At 36.8% G+C, this 9,227-nt stretch overlaps 1 pseudogene; it reads right to left on the reverse strand.

Annotated features, from left to right (window-relative positions):
• Nucleotides 1-6,719: 6,719 nt before the first annotated feature.
• Nucleotides 6,720-7,924, reverse strand: LOC129041075 (UV excision repair protein RAD23 homolog B-like; annotated as a pseudogene).
• Between the last annotated feature and the right edge of the window lie 1,303 nt (nucleotides 7,925-9,227).

Below are 9,227 nucleotides of genomic sequence, written 5' to 3' on the forward strand. Positions count from 1 at the left end.
TTTCACATGTCACCAAAAAGTATTCAAAGTATTTTTCCTTGAATATTTTTTCATTACTTAAAATGTAAGAATTCTCCTAGGTCACTGTGGGCTACCAGATTTAGTTTGTTTGCTGCAGTTTAATGACCTCTGATCCAAAGCAGTTTAACCTTCCATAAGGTGATATTCTATGCAGAGTTAATAGAATATCTGAGAAGCCAAAAGTAGAATTGAAAATAAAAGGAATCTAGTTTCAAACTCCTGGAAACCATGTTAAAGACAAAATGACAACAAAATAAGACAATCATGAAAAGAAAATAAATTCTCATTATTATCTATGCATATGTAACATATATATGTAATATATGTGGGTATGTATATAAAATATATATGTATATATTTATGTATGTAAATATATGTATGTAATATGTGCTTATTATAGAATATATTAAAAAATGAAAATATTTAAGCTATGTAAATTATTTCCTCCTGAGACACTGTTAAACTCTCAGTCTATTTCCTGTATTTTTGTATGTATACACAACCATTACTGTATATATAATTTTATATTCTAATTTTCCCAGGTAATTCTATTTCATAAACTTTTTATATATCTATAAATGGGCTTCCGAAATACATAATTTTAAAGGACAGCCTAATATTCTAATATAAGGATCTGTTGCAATTCCTTAGGCTTTGGTATTTTAAAAGACCTGTAGAAAACACGGTGAAGATGACTGAAAGTTAGGAGAATGTATAATGATTACTCAGTATAACAAACTAAACCTTAAAAAAGGAGTGGTTGCAGACATGCCCAGTTATAGAGTACAGAAGGACCTCATTTGATGCTACTCAATTGAAAAGCAGTAATTGAAGAATCACCTCCAGGAAGGGTGGATACTTATATACACAAAGGAGAGATAACTAGGTACATTTTTCATTGTAAAGTTAATGCATATTTTAAAAAGTTTTTTTTAAAAGTGTAAGGTATTTGAAAAATCCTAATTCTTCTGGTATGTCCCTGTAATGCAAAATAGAAGGAAAGTGATTTCAAACCTAGTGCAATCATAATAATTTAAGACAATAAAAAGTTATTGAGATCATACAGAATAGCTACTAGGATGTTCATTGTATATTACCTGCATGAAGAAAAACAGAAACAAATTGTGAAAACAATGTGGTCCCTCCTGTTTGAAAATATTAAAAAATCTCTGTAGAGGTGTGATGACAAAAGATAATACATTTGACCCTTGAGCAACATGAGTTTGAACTGTGCAGATCCATGTATAGGTGGATTTATTCAGTAAATATATTTTAACCATTTCTTGAGATTATGACAATTTGAAAAAGACAAAACACATGGCCTACAAATATGAAAAATTAAGAATAATCTAAGTATGTCATGAATGCATAAAATGTATGTAGACACTAGTCTTTTGATCATTTACTACCATAACATACACATAAATTTATAAAAAGATAAAATTCATCAAAACTTAGGCACACATGACCTTACATGGCAACATTTGCAATAGAGAAAAATGTAAATAAATGTAAAGAGGCAGTATTAAGCCATAACTGCATAAAATTAACTGTAGTACATACTATATTACTGCAATAATTTCCCAGCCACCTCCTGTTGCTATTGCAGTGAGCTCAACTGTTGGGGATATCTGCTCAAATGCCAGATGACACCAATCATCTCCATGTGAGCAGTTCATTTCTCTACTAAATTGTGTGTAGCAGTAAAAAGTGCTCTTCCATAGTTCTGCATTTTTCATTGTGCTTAATGCAGTACCTTAAACCTGGAATAACACCATGGGACCCATACAAAGTGTCACTAGTGATGCTGGAAGTGCTCCCAGGAAGCAGAGAAGTCATGACATTATAAGAAAAAGCTGAATTGCTTGACATGTAGCCCAGATCGAGGCCTGCAACTGGGGTTGCCCCCCCATTTCAGACAGATGATTCACCTAGGAAATAGACAATGTAAACTTATTGTATGGACAAAGACAGTAAAGTATTGCAAATGCATTTTCTTTTCCTTGTGGTTTTCTCAATAACATTTTCTTTTCCCTAGCTTATTATAAGAATATGGTGTACAATACATGTAACATAGAAAATATGTGTTGACTGTTTATGTATATGCAAATTTTTGACAATTTGGGGGATGGCACCCCCAACTCCCATGTTGTCCAAGGCTCAATTCTACATCAAGTATTAAAACACTGAAATAAATTTTGTAATTGTATTGGCTTTTTACCAGAAGTGTATGATTTGCAATTCTGACTTTCCTTCACTTACTGTTATGAGTAAAAATGATGACGCCAATATATTTCTTTTCATTAAAAAAATAGTTCATTGTCTTCCAGGTTAGGAAGGGAAAGAACCAAAGAGTGGAATTTTAGTTAAATTTTAATTCATTTTTAAATTGTCTAAATTCCAAAAATCTAATACTTTATATAATTAAACTTAATTTTAATCTAAGTTATAAGCATTTCTTCAAAGCTTTCTTCAAATCCTCCAAATTTGTTCACAGGCAGTGTGTGCTTGCATGCAGCATATGTATGTATTATTTGTTCCTTAATATAAAGCTACTCTTAGGATTTATGCTGTGAGGATTGCCTTACAGATGACATATAATTGATCCTTCAATAACTGGATAATCGGATAATCTAACATCCTTCTTGTGTCCAACATACAAATTATGCATAGTTTTATGGAAGAGTGACTTTTTATTGAAGACAACAGCAAATTGTTAAGTTAGATGTAATTTTAGTTACAACTTGGCTAAAATCTACCTATAAACAATGTTAAAAACTGTCAGAATAAAAATAGTCACTTGTGTTAAAAAAAAAAAAAGAAAAAAGGAAAAAACCCTGAAAAATGGAGCAGAGAAAGGACATGAAGGAATGGTTTTCATGCACAATTGTCTGATTAAAAAAAAAATCTATCACAAAAGACTCTGCAAAAAACTATAACCTTGCACAAAAGCCACCACAACCTTATGCAAATAACTAACTAGCTAACTACATAACTAACTAAATAAATCAAAAAACTTCTGCCAGAACATCTACCCAGCAATTGCCTATCCAACTTTGCACTAACTCCACCCTTGTTATTAATCTTTGCAACTAAGGATAATTATCTCACACTAAGGATAATTATCACACTAAGGATAATAAAGAGAAATGTAATCCTCTTCATTTTTTTCTTTAAAAACATTTGTTTTCTTTTACATCTCTGAATATGCACAGAGAGGACTATGACACACATATACCCATTGCAGTTCCTATTCTGGACTAAACATCACTTCTTTTAGCATATCCCTGTCCATTTGTTATTTAGGTTGATAAAAACAACAGCAAACTGCATAGTCTACAAGCTTGGTTTTCTTAATTTCCCCGTAAAAATAATTTACCATCCTTCAAGTTGCCAAATTTTCCGCATCTCTCCCCTTTCCTTATGAAGAAATGTATATATGCCTGCACCTGCACCTAATTGGGTTATTGGATAATCATTTCACTGTGACTCCCCCATACTATGTACATTAAATAAATTGGCAATAATTAAAAGAGAGACAATTGAAACACAGTTATAAAGGTAACTGAAGTGAATATGGTCCATCTATTTTTTAGCTCACATAGATCCTAAATTGCCTTTTAATTATATGTTTTTTTTCCCCAAAAGATTAGTAATAACTGATTGGAATCCCTTTAAAATAGCAAACGCTTCTCAAGGAATACATGACTTCAAAATCGTTATTTAAAGAATAGGGTGAATGACAAATAAAATGCTACAAACATGTCATGACATAAACATTTAAAATTTTTATTTAAGTAAAATGTGTCTCACTCAAAATCGTTATTTAAAGAATAGGGTGAATGACAAATAAAATGCTACAAACATGTCATGACATAAACATTTAAAATTTTTATTTAAGTAAAATGTGTCTCACTAGACTTAGGGTACATTTTCATCTTACAGGTGAGATAATTATTGCCTACAAAAGTACACTTATGGCTGGGCATGGTGACTCACACCTGTAATCACAGCACTTTGGGAGGCCGAGGTGGGCAGATCAGTAGGTCAGGAGTTCAAAACCAGCCTGGCCAACTTGGTGACACCCTGTCTCTACTAGAAATACAAAAATTAGCTGGGCATGGTGGCGGGCATCTGTGATCCCAGGCTGAGGCAGCAGAATCACTTGAACTGGGAGGCAGAGGTTGCAGTGAGCCAAGATCGCACCATTGCATTCCAGCCTAGGCAACACAGTAAGATTCTGTCTCAAAAAAAAAAAAAAAAGGACACTTATTTTGAAGAGTGGATCTTTGAAATCTACTAGTAGAGGCAAAGAAGGAAAGTTCCCCGTTCATTTCCTGAAGATTTGTTAAAAATGAACTGACAAAAGAAGATTAATAGGAGAGAAAGGCATGCAAATTTATTTAATGTGCATAGCATGGGGAAGTCACAGGGAAATGATCACCCAATAACCCAATTAGGTACAGATGCATGTATATATACACTCCTTCACAGGAGAAGCAGAGAGATGGGGACAATTTGGCAACTTGAGGGACAGTAAATTATGTTTAGGAGGAGATTAGGCCTAATGCTCAAACAATAGTTGCTAAATAATTTTCTTTGGAAATTGAATGGGCTGTAGAGCAGACAATAGTTGGGATGAAGTTTATCTGGGCTTTAAGTGTGGTGTTTAATTTTCAGTTTCTTTCTCTGCGATACAAGTTTTAATCTTCCCTGGTTAATGAAATTTCAGGAAAGGCAATTGTGTTCTTTGCAGATCTGGTTTCTAGCTAGATAAGGGAACTTCAGAGAATAGCTTCACTCAGTGCTTTGGGAGAGACAGAGGATTGAAAGACAGGGGGTGGGTGTCACAGGGGTGTCGGGAGAATCAGAGAAATCTTGAGGCTGCTTCATGTCAATGCACCATATTCCAGGGTTACATTTTCTGAGCCCCAACACACTCAAGTTTTCAACCAATTCTAGGGTTTTCTGATTGAGGGAGCAAACACACTGATGTTAAAGATGAACATCTGAAATGTACCAGAGTCTGTTGCTGATATTTTGTAGCTTTGCCTTTTCTTCTTCTAAAAGGAAAAAAATAGTAAGTGTGGAAAAAACAAGTTTTGCTGTGGTGGACAGATACTTTTTTTTGCTATAAAATATTTTTCCTTTAATATTCCAAGAGATATCTTGATTATATATTTTCAAAAGTATTTTTCTAGACATATCTCCTCATCCTTTCAAAAGATTTTATTAGTCTTTCCAGTGCAGTAAGGGTTGCTGGATCACAGTTCTGTCCCCCTTCTCTTTTTGAAAGCAATACAACACTAATTATTTCAGTGGCAATACATTCTTAACTAATAAAGAAAATCATTTACAAATATCAGAAATCTAGTTTTGAAATGTTTGCATTAATTTTGATCTGAATCAGAATTTTGTGAGTTTTTTTTTTTTTTTTAAAGGCAGTAGTTTGACCCTAAAGGCAGTAGTTTGACCCACAACTTGCTGATAAACACACTTTTGCTGAAGAAAGGGAAAGAGGAAGAGAGAATTCTGCATTTCTTCATTGGAACTAAAAGTGCTAATTTCACTAAGGGATTCAAAAGCAAATAATCAACAATTGTTTTAAAACTTTTACTGCAATACAACAATGAAGTAAACAGTAATCAGAAACATAGCAATTTTTCCCCCAAACAAACAAAAAATGTAAACAGGAAAATAACTTTGTCTATACTTGTACAGCTTCTCAGATCATGTTAGAAGGGCACATCCAGCTGGGCATGGTACTTCACACCTGTAATCCCAGCACTTTGGGAGACCAAGACAGGAGGATCGCTTGAGCCCCGGCATTTGAGACCAGCCTAGGCAACATAGTAAGACCTTGTCTTTACAAAAAATTAAAAATTAGCCAGGCATGGTGGTGTGTGTCTGTAAGTCCCAGCTACTTGGGAGCCTGAGGCAGGAGAATCACTTGAGCCCAGGAGGTCAAGGCTACAGTAAGCCATGATCAGGCCACTGCACTCCAGCCTGTGTGAAAGAGCAAGATTGTTTCAAAAAAAAAAAAAAAAAAAAAATTTAAAAAGGCCTGTAATTAAGTTATCAAGAAATTTTAAAATAGTTAAAGTAGTCATTTTCATTGTAAGAAAAGCTTCCCTTTCTCCCCTACCCCACCCCAGGTATTTAACAGGAAAGAATGGGCTTTCTTATACATTAATTTTAAACTTTTGTAAAGCAGCAACAATTAACCATCAATAATTTGGCATTTCTCTTTACAGTTGCCATAGAGTTTCCTTTTAATTCCACAAAGCCCTTATCCAGTGTTTTCATGAAACAAAGACTGAAAATTCTATGTACCAATGATTCTTTCTGAAACCAATGTTAAGTCAGAGAAATATAAATCAGGGCATTACACTAAATTTCTGAATCTAGTACACTAAAAAGAGTGAAACCTAGGGAAAGTCGCCTACTTTATAGAAGAAATAAAGACCTGCAAAAGCAGCCTGTACAATCATACTGTTTGGATGTGCAGCACCTGCTAATTGAAGCATACGTGCACTGTATTCATCCCTGCCCTATATCCTAGATCCCACCCTCCCCACCCCTAGCAATCTACCATATACAAAGTATTGTGGGTAGGATCCCAAGTCTTTCCAGACAACCCACTGGATGTAGTTAGTATAATGCACTGGTGTGAAGTGTAAGATACAAAAAAGTCCCTTTCAATCTTCATTCAAGTTCTGCTATAGAAGAAAATTGGCAGCAAAACTGATTCTTCTCACAAACAAAATATGCTCATATCATAAGTCTTTCAGGAAATCTTAATGCCTTTAACCTTTCTATAGCTTCTTTATCCTAACGTTACTAGAATGTAGTTCATATGACCACTTCCAACTTTGCAATTCCTCTCCTGCCACTTCCACCTCTTCCTCCATGTTCACCAGCTTCTTGAACTAGTTCATTTACCATCTGAATAAAATGCTCCTGGTGTTGGCTAATTTGCTGCAGCAATTAAGGATTCTCTTGACCTATCTGTTAAAGCAATGCTGGAAAAACAGGGAAGGATTCTATTGAGTCATTTGTCTCATCTGTCAAAACTGAGGCTGATTCTGTGAAATTTCTTGGGGATGTTCCCCAGAACTTGTAGTTTTTGCTGTCATAGTTGCAGCAGCTGAAGACACTGCTGAAGACTGAGGAGTCCTAGTAGTACCTGATTGGGTGGGGAGGAGGGGGGTGCTCAACCACAGCCTGACTTTTTCTACCTCCAGGGATTCCTATTAAAAGATACTGCACTCCTCTGTCAGGATTGTTGAAAATGACTCTCAGGGCCACAATTGCTTGCTCTTGTTTATAGCCCATTGACATGACCTCAGTTACCATATTCTCATAGGACTGACCTTTTTTACAAGTGTACTTGCAACTTCAAAAAGGTTTGGCAGAGAAGAATCCCCTGCTCTACTCTCAGTTGATGTTGAGCTAGTAGCCACTGGTGTTTCTGCTGACTTTTCTCCAGGTTTATCTTGTTTCATTGCACTAGAAGGTACATGTTCAGGACATGCTGTTGTTGGTGCTGGGGTGATAGATATAGGTGTGGATGTGGGAGCAAAGGCAGAGATGAGGGTTGCAGCCTAAGCCACAGCAGCTGCTGAGGAGGAACTCACTTCATAGCAGTGGCAGGATTTGATTGCTGCGTTGTAGCTGGAGCTGGTATTGTCACTGCTTTGGGTTTTGTCACCATAAACCCAACAAGTTTATAGTTTTTGAGAGCAGTATCATCATTGAGGATTTTGCCGGCATAAAATAATTTTTGACCTGCTACCAGAAAGTCATCTTTCCTCTCTTCAGGTTCAATCTTCTTTTTCAGTACTTTCACTGTCTCTTCAGAGTCGATGTTGATCTTGAAGGTTGGCTGCCTAAGTTTTAGGGTGACCTGTGTGGTGCACCTCACAGCTCCACTACAGGGCCATCGCTGGTGCCAGCCAGGCTGAGTCTGTGGCCCAGCCAGGACTTGAGGTCACCTGCACTCCTTGTGCTCTGGGAAGGAAGGTGGTGGGGGCTGGGGGCTTGTCATATTCACCCAGGTGGGTGGTCTCACCAAGAGCCCAGACCTAAGGTCATGCTGATGCCTCCTCAACTATGGCTTTCCTTGTGAACAAGTGCACTGAGTCTGCAGGAGGCACGAGGAACTCTGTGACATAACAGAATCCACTAGCCCACCGCAGGATGGTGGTTGTCATCATCATGACCTGCCCTTCAGTGTTGGACAAATTTTTAAGGTGACCCCAGTGATTTCCACCTCCTAGTGTTCATGCCCTTGTGTGATCCTCTTCCCTTGAGTGTGGGTGAGACACATGACTTCCTTCTAGCCAATAGATAATGGCAAATGTGATGAGATGTATATATTTATGTATGTGTGATTACATGATTACATGATATTAGACTGTAGTGCTAATCTTGTTGGACTGTCTCCCTTGTTCACTTTGAGGAAACTAGAGGCTATGTTGGGGAACCCCACATAACAAGAATCTCTGGGAGACCTGTAGGACTGAGGGCAGCCTTTGGAGTGACAGGCTATAAGAAACTGAATCCCTCAGCCCTACAGTTACAAGACACTGAATTTAACCAGCGACTTGAGTAAGCTTGGAAGCAGATCCTTCCCTTGCAGAGCCTACAATGAGACTTCAGCTCTAGCGGACACTGATTGCAGCCTTGCTAGACCCTGAGCAGAGGACCTAGCTAAGCTGTGCCAGCCTCCTTCCCCAGAAACTATGAGATAATCAGTGTGTTGTTTTATGTCACTGAGTTTGTGGTAATGTTGTTCCTCAGTGACAGATAACTAACATATCTAGAAAATCATAGTTCATAAGTTCAGTATCTGTAAGCTTGGTGTAAGACTATTGATAATAATTTTGTTTAAATGCATGTTTATGAGGCATGGCAACAGAGTGAGACCCCATCTCTAAAAAAAAAAAAATTAAAAATTAAATTAGCCAGGCATGTTGGCACATGCCTGTAGTCCCAGTTACTCAGCAGGCTGAGGTGGGAGGGTTGCTTGAGCCCAGGAGGTCAAGGCTGTGGTGAGCTGTGATTACACTACTGCACTCCAGCCTGGGTGACAGAGTGAGACCCTGACTCAAAACAAAATTTTTTTTTTCAAAGTAAACTATTTAGAAATAAATGTTTGTAAAGTTGGTGATTAAGGAGAGTAGGTCTTGGACAGACGGAAATTA

Source organism: Pongo pygmaeus, chromosome 6 (assembly GCF_028885625.2).
Source record: "Pongo pygmaeus isolate AG05252 chromosome 6, NHGRI_mPonPyg2-v2.0_pri, whole genome shotgun sequence".
Lineage (NCBI taxonomy): Eukaryota > Metazoa > Chordata > Mammalia > Primates > Hominidae > Pongo > Pongo pygmaeus.